The sequence below is a fragment of the Hyaena hyaena genome, unplaced genomic scaffold (genome assembly GCF_003009895.1).
Source record: "Hyaena hyaena isolate Hyena2069 unplaced genomic scaffold, ASM300989v1 scaffold_373, whole genome shotgun sequence".
NCBI classification, from domain to species: domain Eukaryota; kingdom Metazoa; phylum Chordata; class Mammalia; order Carnivora; family Hyaenidae; genus Hyaena; species Hyaena hyaena.
Window position 1 is genome coordinate 62,908 of NW_024081005.1, and position 13,192 is coordinate 76,099.

The window sequence follows — 13,192 nt, forward strand, 5'->3', positions numbered from 1 at the left end:
CAGCCTCTTGTACTGTATATTTACACATTCACACACAGTCACTCTAACTTCTGGGACTCTTTGCGCAACTGCTAGGATTTCTCAAGTGCATGTGGCAACTCAGCCCGGCTCCGGGGGAAACCCGCGGGGCTCCGGAGGGTCTCCACGGTCCGGGGAGCTGTCAAGACTGCGGCGGAGACTGGAGAGGATCGAGGCGTGGGCGGCGGTGGGGGGAAACACCCACAACTTTCCACCCCAGCTGCAGCTTTTTCGGCCGCTGCGTATTTCCTCCGAAACCACAGCTGCTGAGCAACCAAGTGCATGGGGCACAACACGTCCCCTTGTTGTGGGAAGTAAAGTAGCTTTCCCTCCTCTATTTTCTCCTTTCCTTTCCTTCGGCTTGTCCTGGGAGCCTTTCCCTCCGGAGCAGCGGCAGTCCCGCGTCCGTCGAGTGCTCCAAGCAGGGTAGGTGACGCTGCGCAGGGGGTGTGCTCCCGGGCCACCGCGGGAGGCTGAGATGGCCGAGGCGGCGTGCGGGGGCTGCCGGCACAGCTGCTTGCGACAGGGAGAGGGTAGCCGGGGGCGAGGAGGGATCGCCGGAATCCCGTGCTGGTGCAGGGTGTGTGTGTGTGTGTGTGTGTGTGTGTGTGTGTGTGTGCGCGCGTCTGTGTGTGTTGAGAAACTTCTTATTTTTAAAGAAAGGCGTAAATGGTAGTATGTATTTCTGGCCTTAAAAATAGATGGTGTTTTTAAGATGGAAATAGATGGAATAGGAAGAAAAGGCGTAAATGATAGTATGTATCTCTGGCCGTAACAATAGATGGAATTAATAAAAATTGTGCAGTTCAGCTCCCTTACTATCCATCCTTCCTTCTCCCGCCACCCCCTCCCCGACCCTCCCGTTTGTTCCCCCTAGCGTCTTATAAGAGTTTCCTGATAACAGGCATACAGAGGTAGGTTTTAATAATGAACACTTTTATTGCAAACATAAAATGATAGGGAATCTTTCGTGAATTTCAAGCTACCCGAGAGAATCTTAAAAAGTAACTTTCTTTTTTTTAAAAAGTAACTTTCTGAAGATGCATCCATCCTCTCTTAAGTATAAATATGTAATTTGTTGTCATAAAAAATACTTTATATTTCTTTTGTAAGTTCCCATACAGAAGGGGAGATGGTATTACTCTTGGAATTCTTCGAGAGACTAGGTTTTCAATAACAACTAGTAATAGGGAGTCCAAACTCCCTTGTAGTTAAAATATGAATTAAATATGCTTATTTAATTCATTCAAATTAAATGATAATCTTCAAACTATTTCTCTTTCCATCATAGCTTTTGTTACTTTTTTTTTTTTAACGTTGGCAAGATATCATCATTTGATCTCCTTCTAAAAGGAGGAAATAAATCATGCTGGGTATTTGAAATATAAAAGTGGTAAGGGAAAAAAATGAAAAAATAAATAAAAGTGGTTTGCATATCCATAAGTAAAACAATATGTGTTGCTGTGTCTACTAAGGAAGACAAACTAATTGAAAGCCAGGGATATTTACAGTACAGTTAAGAGCTTTACTCAATTACTGAGAAGATGGACAGACAGATTAAATACAAACAATCTGTCCACTGATTCTAATTAGAACTCAAAACCAACCCTTAAGGGCAAGAATGGCTGTTGGTATTAAGCTGGGCATCATAAAACACAGGGAATTAACATATTAGAAAAAGCCAGAAAACAAGTATAAAGCCACAACAGACTTGTTAAGATCTCGCTCTCCCTTTTAAATTTCTTAATACTTCCTCTTCTCTGGGGACATTTCAACTTCTAAGAGAGCCCAATAATACAATTCCCCTTTTTGTCTTTCTAGAGTGCCTGATCTTTAGGTAGCAAGTCAAGAAATCTGTTCTTTAGATCCATTACTGACTTGTCAGAAAATTCAGCTTAGACATCTTGGAGGACCAAGATATTGACAAAACTGTAAAATAACTAAAAACATATCAGGGGAGATATGTTCTTGCTGGAAGACCTTTAAGTGGGAATAAAGGATAAACTGCAAGTTTTTCAGATCTGGAATTTAGTTTGAGGTGTGTGTAAGGAATACACAATAGTGTGTTAAAAGGAAGAAGAAGCTGTAATTTTTTTTCTACATCTGAAAGGCTGTTGAAATTCAGTCTGTCCTTGACTTTCAACTGTATTATTTTGTTTTATTACTTAATTGTAGGGATTTGGAATTGAGAGGTGGATGGTTTCTCAGTAATGTTCTTTTAGGCCATATATACTGGTGAATTTGAACCATTTTGAAAATAAAACCTGATAATAAGTGAGGAATAACTAAGTTCTCAAGAAAAACAACAACAACAACAACAAAAAAAACCACTGCAGAACAAATAGCCTGTACCCTTCCAGGCAAGAGTGTACATTTCAGGAAAAAGTGAGAAAGTGTTCTGGGCTTAAATGTCCAGTGAAATCCTTTTAGGTTTTGCTTGGTATAGTAATGGCCAAAGCTCTGGGCATTTTTACTGGTCATGGCTTTATTTACTGTGTGATCTTGGACTCTCTAGGATGGAGAATAGGGGTTAAGGGAAAGGGCAGGAAGGGTAAAGAATGTGCAACAGGTGGTAATAAGTGGTTTGAGTCTGATTATTTTGCTGTCTTGGCCAAAGCCTAGTTAGTGTTTACCAACAGTGTCCTTAGTAGTTTTGTTGTAACCTACTGGCCTATTTAAGTGCATTTTCTTTTTGGCTCTGTTAGTGCCCAGGTTGGTTTTATAGGGCTAAAAGCAGACAGAGCTCCTGCAAAATCCAGACCATGCATTTTGTTTCTCTTTTTAGTGTTTGCAGTGCTGTAGGATCATCTTAGTTACCTGTAGTTATTTTCCTGTGATATTTTCAGGTGGGTGGTAAAGGGTTCTTTTCCTATGAGTTGAGTTTTTATGATGCTGATCCCTTCTTTCAGCCATGTGTCATGTTTTGGTAAAGGTGAGTGTTTAGGAAAACAAGAGGGAGAAGGTGGCTAGTCCATCATCTTGGTGCCCAGTGGAAGGGATGTCCCTTCAATGAGTCACACACGGGTATGGAGGAAGTTGTTAATAACAAGAACCTGAAGCATCCCTTCTAAGATGGTCATATTTTACTGAGAAAAACAGCATAAGACATTTAAAATTCAAAGATTCTTGTTTATTCTTTAATCCATGGCTAAAGGATTAAGATTTCTCCCAGATGGAGAAAGGTATTTAAAAATAAAATTGTAAATAGTCAATTTAGCCATGAAGTTAATGCTCTTCATGTGAAGAGTTGGAGCCTCAGACTAAGTCTTGAAATAGTGACCCATCTGTCTTCATTACTCAGACTCAAACTTTATAAGATTATGATGGTTTCAGAGGCTAAGTAAAAGCACATTTGGACGTGGAGAGATTGTTCTGATGAGATTCAAGGAATGTTCAGTTTTCAGAGGTTATTGTACACATATGTGCTTTAAAGCAGAATCTACACTGAACTATGGCAATGCTACAATTAACCTTTATAAAGGACAGATCTAATTGTGTCAATTCCCTTATCTGAAACCTTTCATGGATCCCAGGATCCCAATAACCTACAACATTAACTTTAAACTCTTTAGTATAGTGACTAAAAGCTTTTCAAAACGCTTCCTTTTTAGCTTCTCCTTCCTGCACAAGGGCTCCTCATTGTTCACACTTCTGATTATTTTGCTCCAGGATCTCCATCCTCCAGGAATTCCCTTTGCTTGGAAAGTGTCCAGCTTGATTCTTGGTGGTTCATTTCAACTGGAACTTCCTTTGGAGAATTTATACAATTTTATGTAGAAATGATTCATTGTTTCATCTTGTCTGCTTCCACTGTGATTTGAACATACTTTCAATAATTTTTAAAATAATTTGTTTGAAATATTACTACCAAGCAACTATAGTGTGTTCTTTTACAGGCATTTTGGTGGTGGGGGACCCACTTGTATCCTAGTGCCCAGCTTAATGTCTGAAAAGTATAGTAAATACATGTTAATGCTTCCTTAATAAATGGGCAAGCAAAATTATGAATGAATAAAGTAGCGGATTCCAATTTATGCAGATAATTTTTTCCCTAAAGGTGCCATTTGAAAAATATTTATTTGGACTCAGAGTTCATTTTCCGAAAGTAACAATGCAACAAACAGAATTCGCTTTCTAGACCAACCCACACAAGCCTATTTAATTCCTATGATAGATGAAATTTATGCTTTTGAAAATAGAGCCAAAGCAAAACAAAACAAAAAAAACTACTGTGGAATCACGTTTTTTTGAAAATCACAAAGTACACTTGAGTTTAAAGATAATAGAAACAGTTCTAATAGGTACACATTTTTCACAATTGTTTTTTATATTGTACCATAAAATTTGTAATCTATCAAATCCCAGTGGGAGGTCCTGGACTTGGCTGTGAGGAGTAGTAATAGAGTTAAATTTGGAGATTCTGCTGCCTGTAGATGGGCAATAATTTTAATTAATCAAACAAAATAGAAATACTAATTTTGGCTATTTAATAATTATGTTGAGTGCTAGTGCCTGAAGGAAGTCAGATTTAATTAAAGGAGAATGTGAGGGTGGATGGAGAGGAGGAAATTCAGAGGGGCATCTTTTTTCAAGTTACTGATTTTTATTATATTAATTTTCTTTTCATCTCCTCTGTGCACTTAAGCAAATCCAAGGTTTCCCTTTGAAAAAAAAAATTCTTATTCTACAGTTATTTTGCTGCCTGACATGTAGAAGGGGGTTGCTTTCCATTTAAGCCAAAATACAAACTGGCTTATTTCATTTTCAGAGCAGTGATACCTCTGTCACTTGCATACTTCTACTGTTTAGCACAGGGATCATTTTTCAATCAAGAATGCATAATGCTTGTGTTTTAGGCATCAGCCAGGGACCTTAAGGTCAAGTTGTTCCTTATATAGTATCTCTGAGAAGACTGGAAGAGCAAACATTGATATTTAAGAGTAATAGTCTACTCAGTCTACTAAATCTTCCATGCTCTCTATTTCTATCAAAGTGTATGCCCAGAAGTTTACCTGTCCCACTCACGTTACATAGTGTAATGTCTTTCGGTTACGTTGTCTTCATCACATAGTGCTTTAATGTAGTGCTCTATTTCTTTTTACTGAGAGTCAACATAAAAGAAATAGGCTGCATGGAAAGTATTTTGGCACTTTTTGTTACATATTTCCATATTCTTTAGATAAACATCTCCATAAATTAGTTTTTGCTTTTACTGCTTTAAAAAGTGTGCCTCTTGGGGCACCTGGGTGGCTCAGTCAGTTGAGCATCTGACTTCAACTCAGGTCACGATTTCACAGTTTGTGGGTCCAAGTGCCGCATCGGGCTCTGTGCTGACAGCTCAGAGCCTGGAGTCGGCTTCAGATTCTGTGTCTCCCTCTCTCTCTGACCCTCCCCTGTTCACACACACACACACACACACTCTCTCTCTCTCTCTCCCTCTCTGAAATAAATAAAACATTAAAAAAATAAAATAAAATAAAAAGTATGCCTCTTCTGATTAACAGTGTTGTTTTTTTCTGTTAGGAGAAAAGAGACTAAGAAATCACCATGTTTCTCATTTTAGCTTGTCACCCAAGGAGCTCACCTAGTGTAACAAGAAACTCAGAACAAAATTTGATGCTCACTTGTACCCTGATCAATCTTCTTATGACAAAGTTTACATCCTTTTGGCCTTACTTTTATGTGCCTATCATATCCATACCCTTTAACTAAGTGACCTCAAATCCATTATAGAAATAGATTGAATTACCTTCCTTTTGTATATATATATTTTTTACTCTTTTTTTACTTGTAGATAAATATATATAAATTTCTATTTTGTAACTTCAGTTTAGTAATTTAGAGCCAATAATTTTTCCAGACCTTTTTTTGCATGTGTGTGGTTTCTAAAAACATTCTAGGTACTGTTTTATACTCTCTGATGAATAAAATAAACTTGTTCCAAATTACATTTCTTGAAAAACTTAGGAATCATATGAATAATTTTGAAAATATATGTTTAAGACCAAACATGTTAGTTCTTTTCAACACACGTATCACAAATGTATAGAAGAATGCCCTTACGGATATTTCTGAGAAGCAGAAAACTTTATTGATATGAATGAAATCTATCAGTAAATTGAGGCTTATACCCTATACCTAGGGTGGTTTTCTGCTTATCAACTGAGTTTTCAGAAAGCAAAGTAATTTTTCAAATTTCTTGAGGGGTAAAAATAGCTCTCACTCTTCCTGAAATTTTTGCTCTCTTTGAGCCTCACAGACTCTCATAATGATAGTCATGTTAATGAATTAAATACCTGCCAAGTACCAAACGTTCCATGAGATGTTTTTACATATGTGACTTATAATTCTAGAAGTAGTTAGAAGTAATTTGTAATTTCAGCAGTGATATTGTTCTATATAATTCAGATATTAGTATTCAAAATCCATGAGAATGTTTGGGCTTGGAGAGATAAAGAAGCTCACCTAAAGTAATACACAAGCAGTACAGTCAAGAACCAAAACCGTATCTACCTGAGTCCAGATAGCCTGATATATTTACAATGGTACCTTCCTCTTGGTCCTTTTCTCTTCAGTTATTAATTTTAATGTCATAAAAGTCTGTGTGTTTTATGAGTTTGACATACAGTGTGGACACTGGCCTCAACTTGATCTCCACGAACTGGCCTTGGAAGTCTCTTATGACTCTTTCAGGTGACAGTATTCTTGTGCTGATGAGTGGGGGCTCCTTGGATGAGTTGCCACTAGCTTGCTTCTCCTGTAAGGAAGGATTCTAGCAACCTCAGATGCATAACTCAGTCAATCTGTAATGATCAAGCTGACCAGGCATTATTTTCTGATGAGAAGTAAATAGAAAAGATATGAACCATGGTGCTTCAGTGATCTATCTGCATTATTTAATTCCCATGTATGAGATATTTGCCCCAGGAACTATGTGAGCAAATAGGTGGAGGTGGAAGAATGAGAAGGTGCAAGTGATCCTTGGTCTGAAGTTTGGAAACCCAATTTAGGAAAGCTGAAATATAGCAGGAAAGGATAATGTTGTTGGAGGTAGCAACTGGAAGGGGAGAAAAGTTGAGTTGGTGGTGGTAGTACTTTCTGGTCACACATAAGTGAAATGAGCAATAGGGGAAGTGATTTCTAAGCCAGTCTTTCCCAAGGAAGACATTTACTACAGCAATGGTTGGAATGCATCTCACTCCTGTTTCTAAAGATACCTATGAAAGGGATTTCTCCATCCTTCTTGAGAGGTCATCTTTGATTGCTTCATTGTATTTTCCGACCAATGGTTTAAAATTTTCTCAGATGAAGGAACTTCTAGCAAGAAAAGATGAGTCAGAGCAATCAAAAGAATGTAATGTTATCTTGTTGCACTTAATTTCATAAATCTAGATTTTAGCTACATGAATACCATCTTCATAGTTTCATTTTGGTTCTAGAATCCCATTGTAGTTTAACTATTATACAAAATAGTGCAATGTTCATGATTTTATATAAAGGCACTGTGGAGTACACAAAAGGACTCAGCATTCTCACAATTATGATTTGCTGATTAAAGACTTCATTTTTTGGTAACAACTTACAATTTTATCGTGGAATAACTTTTCTGTATCTTTGGAGTTAGGTTCCAGTTGGCAGGTTCTATGGTGGAGCCCGGGTTTTTGGTGCCTAGAGATAGGTGGAAGCCACATGGAATTGTCTGGGTCAGGAGTTCTGAGAGCTTCTTCACAACAGATGGAGCTGGCTAAGAAGATGGATGGCAGAAGGACAGTAGCAAAGTCATAGGATAACCTGGTGTTCTCAAAAGCCAAGGTAGGAGGAAAGGCAACTCGAGAAACAGCACTGGGAACTAGAAGCCAGGGGAAGAGAGGCTGCATAATGGTGTGGCAACTGAGAATTCAGTCTCTGTCTAATGAAAGATAACAATTACTGAAGCTTTATGCCAAGTACTTGTCATGGGTCATCTTCTTCTTTTATCCTCATAGGTCCCACATTATAGATGCAAAAACTGAAACATGGAGAGGCTTCGTAACTTATCAAAATCACTACAGCCAAGTAGCAGATCTGGGATTTAGAACTAAAATATCTCACTCCAGTGGAGCGATCTTTACCAGTATGCTCTGGAATTAGACCTGTGTTCCAACATGGCTCTGATATGTACAAACCTTGTGACCTTAGGCAAGTTACATTAATACCTCTGTGAATATGGGCATTTCCTAATACTTACTTCATAACATTATTATGGGTTTTAAATTTATGAAGTGAGCAATGATTGTAAAGAAATTGGAAGGATACCTAGCACCTGGTAAGTATCAATGCATGTCAACAGTTATTATTATTAAATTAAATTAAATGATGAACATGGGAGTCCTGAGCAGGATTTTTCAAACCGTGTTCATAAAATCAAGTTAATGGTTCATGACCAATGTTTCTTTTTAAATGAAACGGAATAGAAGAGAACGGAATGGAATGGGAAAAAATCAGTATTCATTATATATAGTAAAAGTAAGAATGTTTCATATGTCTTAATTCTGTTTTATGTGTATGTGCATTTTGCATACTTGGTAAAAATGAAAAAAATATATTTCTGATTATTAACTATCAAAAAAAGTATTTTAAAAAATCCTTTAAAGTAGCATTGTTCAGAGTATGGTCCAGAAACCAGTAGCATCAGTTTCACTTAGGAACTTGTTAGAAATGCAAATTACTGAGCCCCATCTGTGCCCATTCATTTGTGTTTTAACTGGCCTTCCAGGTGATTAAGGACAATGATGTACTCAAACGTGGCATTTGGAATTCATGAAAAAATTAGATAAGGCCATATATACATATAAATTATTTTAGAGTGGCTAAGAGTACACGTTGTATTATATTGACTAAAGATTAAAATTTTTCATAGAACACCATCTTGTGTGACTTTTGTTTTCTGTAGCTGTTTCCCCAGGTTTTTCTGTGCTACCTGCTTACAGTGCAGGTGCACAAGCCCCACAGACATCAACTAGTTTTTATGTAGAAGGACACTGAATAATTAGATCCTGTACTTTCTTCTAGCACTACAGGATAAAATGTTAAAATTCTTGTGAATAGCCCTGAGCCCTGAATATCTAAGTTGTGTTTAATTTGAAACATTTTAATAATAGTCCAGAAGCTTGAACAGCTGCAAAATTAGGAATTAAATTAAGAACTCATTAAAACTGCACTCAATATTTTAGTAATTGAGATATTTATTTTGAAAAGCACATGCCGGCAAAAAGAAAATGACAATCTAGTTAATGTAAAACTAATACTGATGATAAAATCTTTTTGGTAAAAACAGAAATGATAATAGATTTTTATATTGGAATATTTTTCCCCTCCAAAGAAACAGTGAAGGTGTTTAAGATATTTATTTATTATTGTATGCCATTACTCTAAAGAGAGAGCAGGTGCTATTGCATTGATGAATATTTGTTTGTTATTGTGTTTAATATAATTTATTTTATTTGGTTTTATGTTGGAGGTCTATTGACTTTAAGGCTTAAAAATATACTCTTTGAAAACGGCATCCAAATTGACTAGAAAAGTCTTGAAGATTTTCTTTGACAATTTTTTTTAAGTATTCCCTTGGATTTTTAAAAATGTATTAAAAAATTTTCCCTTGGATTTTCAAAAAGCAGTTTTTCAATGAATACATACATATTAACACTTCTAAGTTTTTAGTGGTGTATGAAACCATTTTTTCAAGACAACAGTGTCAAGAAAAACAAAAATCTACCTTCTGGCTCACCACAGGTGAAATTTCATATTTAACAGTAGCTTGAGAGATATTTGCAAAGATCCCTGTCTGCTTTGCCTTCTGTGGTTGGAGAAGGGTGGACGGGGAAGAAAGCAGGGAGGTTGTGGGCTGGATACTCTTTCTGGTATTAATGCAAATCTGTGAACTCAGGCAAATCATAAAGGTTTCCTGGACTTTAGTCTCCTTCTCTGTACTGCAGGGGGATTAGGCTACACACTTTTTAAGATTGTTTCAGCCTTGAAAAATTCTGTGCTTCTAAATGGTCATGTGTTCCTTTGGAACAATTTTGGTAAGAAAGAAAAAAAGGAAGAAGAAAAGATATTTCACTTTATAGAAGAATGAGCATCTGGAAGCCTTAGTGATGACATGACAAAGTTAGCTTGATTTTTCCTTGACACATTTCAGGTACCAATGGGCTAGTTTTCATCAACTTTGGGTTTGGGGGCACAGGTGATACCACACACTGGGTGGCATTTGAAAATGCATGAGGGCATTCTTGGTCATCACAATAATTGGGTGAACTGGCATTTAGTGCCCAGGGGTCATGAGTACCACACATCTTGTAATGTGAGTTGACAATCCCTCACTATAAGGAAGCTTTCCTTCCTGAATTGAAAGAACACCCCCATTGGGAACTAGCTAATGAAGTTAAAAGATTTAGTTTTAACTCCATATTTTTATAAAGTCATCTGGGAAATTGGAATGTATAAAGTTGTCATATATTTTCTGTAGTATTAGTAACACAAATGCAAACAATATCTATTCTTAGAGGACAACTGGTGTTTATGATGCATGGGAGAGACTAGCCTACAGCTCCCTGCACAATGTATTGATGATGCAGTAAGAAAACAGTAAAAATCTCAGCTGTTAGTACAGTGTGCAACTATAACTAGAAAACATGCTAGGAATAGTTTCTTTGAGTTACTGGTCCTTGAAGATACTAGTTGCATGATGATAGCCATATTTTCAATGTAATGGCTTATAGAAGTTTCCATTCAATATAACTAGACATTTCTTGTATCTAAATAAATGTTCTAATAAGACATTAAATGCACAGATTTGATTCTCTATGTTGGCAAATACCACTTGCCTATACCATCATAGCTCTATACACGATGATGAGTGATGTGAGCACTTCTTGTTCCCCCTCTGGCTTTTTCCACACTTGGGTTGGCCTTTACATATTCCAGTTCAGGTAAAGGATAGAATCCATTTAGCAAGAGTGACTCATCCAAGGCCCTTAGTCACTTTGCTTTGGAATCACTTAAATCACAGGATCACTTTATTAAAATTATTATTTTCTTTTCTATCTTCTTGAGCTTGTCAAGTCCTTGGTTTCTTAATGTGATCATTTAATTTTAAAACCATTGCTCATATTCAGATCTTAGATACTGTGAGTATAGAAGGTGTTGAATGGGTAAAACTTGTCTAGCACACCAAAGCTAACTTGTTATTTTCTAGGAGTGGAGGGGAACCCCTGTTTTTCCTTTCTTTGGTGAATCTGGACCTTCATACAGCTGTGGGAGAAGAGGAAAAGGGAAATTAATTTGAAATGTGTAACTTTTATTTTCCTATAAATTTGGTAACAATTTAGATTTCAGGACAAAGAATTACAGAATTAAAAAAATCTTTTTGCTAAGCTTTCATGTTCAGTATTTATGGTAGGCCTCCATAATTAACAAAAGTTACATACTGCATTTCCCTTAGAATGAATTTTTTGGACATCAGAACAAATGTCCACTTAGAAGATAGCAATCACCATCTTACCCCAGTCTTTCAATATGGAAAATAGGTCAAAGTGATGTTAAGTGATTTGTGGTCTGCTTCAGAATATGGAGTCAGGAAAAAGCAGACTAGGCTCTTGAGTTTTGGTGATTGGTTTCCTAACCCATGGCCCTATTCCTCAGAGGCCTCCTTGACCTTGAGTTCCCTAAAAAAATGAGTTGCAAATGCTAGCCTAAAATGGCCAATGGGTATGATGAATTACCTCCCCTGCTCCGCAACTAGAGAGGTTAAGTACCATCTGGCAAAACTGAGAAAGTAGTCACTCATGATTTCTGGTGCTTGATTATTTAGGTAAGGAATTATGGCTGAGAAAATAACAAGTGAATCTGTAACTAAAATATTAAACAGTATTTTTACTGAGACTAGATTAACCTTAAGGCAGCTGACAAATATACCATATTAAAATCAAGGTATAACATATTATTTTCTGGTTTTAGTTACATTTTAAAATTAATTCCTTGCAATAGTATTAATTCTGTTGAACTCATGATATGAATGTTCTCAACACACTATGGATTTTCATTTAATTCAGTCTTCAAGCCACACTACAATTGTACATTCTTCTCTTATAGTATGCTGTTTATATTTCTGAAAAACAATGAACCAAGTAAGCCTGATGGTATTAAATAGTTAAAGGATTTCATGCAGAAAACATAAACAAGATTTAACAAAATAACAACTGGTTCATTTCTTTAAGCACTGCCTTATCAAGTCAAGTAATGATTGAAGGTGAGTGAGAAAATGAAAGAGGGAAAAAGAGGCTTCAGCTCATGGTGACTGCTGTGTAAAGCTGAGGAACAGGGAGCGTCCTTTCTGTGATGTGCCTTTATTATCTCTCTGTTTGTGGTCCGTTCATCTACTGTTTAATATGTGGAACATTCCAGGGAGTATCATTAGCTTCCCTGACATGAGTCTGGGCCTGGGGCTTGAAGGCTTTAAGGGATTCCTTTCTGATATAGGGGAGGACACATAGAGCAAGTTGGCTGTTCAGGACATGGATCAGCTGGTGTGGCCGACTTCTCATTGGGAGCAGGTGAGATGTTTGTGCCGCTGAGCCATGGGAGGCCAGAGCTAGCTGCCCCATGCAGCGATGCAGGCATTTCTGAAGAGTGTGGGATGCAATCTCAGAAAAATGGGCTTTTACTTCTGTATCTCAAAAGAGAGAATACTAAATGCTTAGACTTCCTTCACACATTTGCATGTGGCTCAGTAGTGTTCCACCTGGGAGTTTGCTTCTAATATATTTATTTTCAAGCAAGAATAGCACATTAGTGGCTTATGAGGGTGAGTTCTTATTTATTTAGCCAATAACACTCTGACCAAATGCATAGCAATAATAATAGTGGCATTCTTTTGCTGCTGTTTTCTGTTTGTTTGATGTAATAAAGATTTTGTTAATCTTTATTAAAGATAAAAAAGTTAAAAAAAATCTTTTTGCTTAGAAAGAACCATTGCATAAAATAAAATTATATTGAACTGTTTTGTGGAAATGCTAAGCAATTAGTGTATGGTATCATTAATGAGCTGTATTATTAATGTGAAATGCTAAAATAATTCAGAAAGAATAAATATGTAAAGGTCATATTACCATGAGCCTGCAGGGGGTAGAGATGG

The 13,192-nt window shown here is 36.8% G+C and overlaps 1 protein-coding gene across 1 annotated transcript in view; it reads left to right on the top strand.

Annotated features, from left to right (window-relative positions):
- Nucleotides 1–201: 201 nt before the first annotated feature.
- Nucleotides 202–13,192, top strand: part of ARHGAP24 (Rho GTPase activating protein 24) — a 500,372-nt gene continuing 487,381 nt past the window's right edge. Inside the window, exon 1 of the mRNA XM_039250570.1 lies at nucleotides 202–444. The gene's annotated coding sequence lies outside the window, so the exon portion shown is untranslated. The remainder of the gene's footprint in view (nucleotides 445–13,192) is intronic.